The sequence below is a fragment of the Charadrius vociferus genome, unplaced genomic scaffold, assembly GCF_000708025.1.
Source record: "Charadrius vociferus isolate BGI_N301 unplaced genomic scaffold, ASM70802v2 scaffold3170, whole genome shotgun sequence".
Taxonomy (NCBI): domain Eukaryota; kingdom Metazoa; phylum Chordata; class Aves; order Charadriiformes; family Charadriidae; genus Charadrius; species Charadrius vociferus.
In genome coordinates this window covers 4,210-4,415 of record NW_009646293.1, presented here as the reverse complement: position 1 = coordinate 4,415, position 206 = coordinate 4,210, and positions in this window count along the sequence as shown.

The window sequence follows — 206 nt, the reverse complement described above, 5'->3', positions numbered from 1 at the left end:
GGCTCCCCCCCCCCCTCGCCGGGGGGTGTCCGCCCCCCGGGGCCCGCCGCGGTTGGCGGGTGGCAGCTCCCCAAAAGGCCGGGTGCCAGGAGGGCGAGGGGTGCGTGGGAAGGAACTGGGGCAGGGATCAGCCAGCCCCACGGCACCCCATAACCCAGTCCCATGGACACCCCACACCCCAGCCCCACGGCAGCCTGGAACCCTCA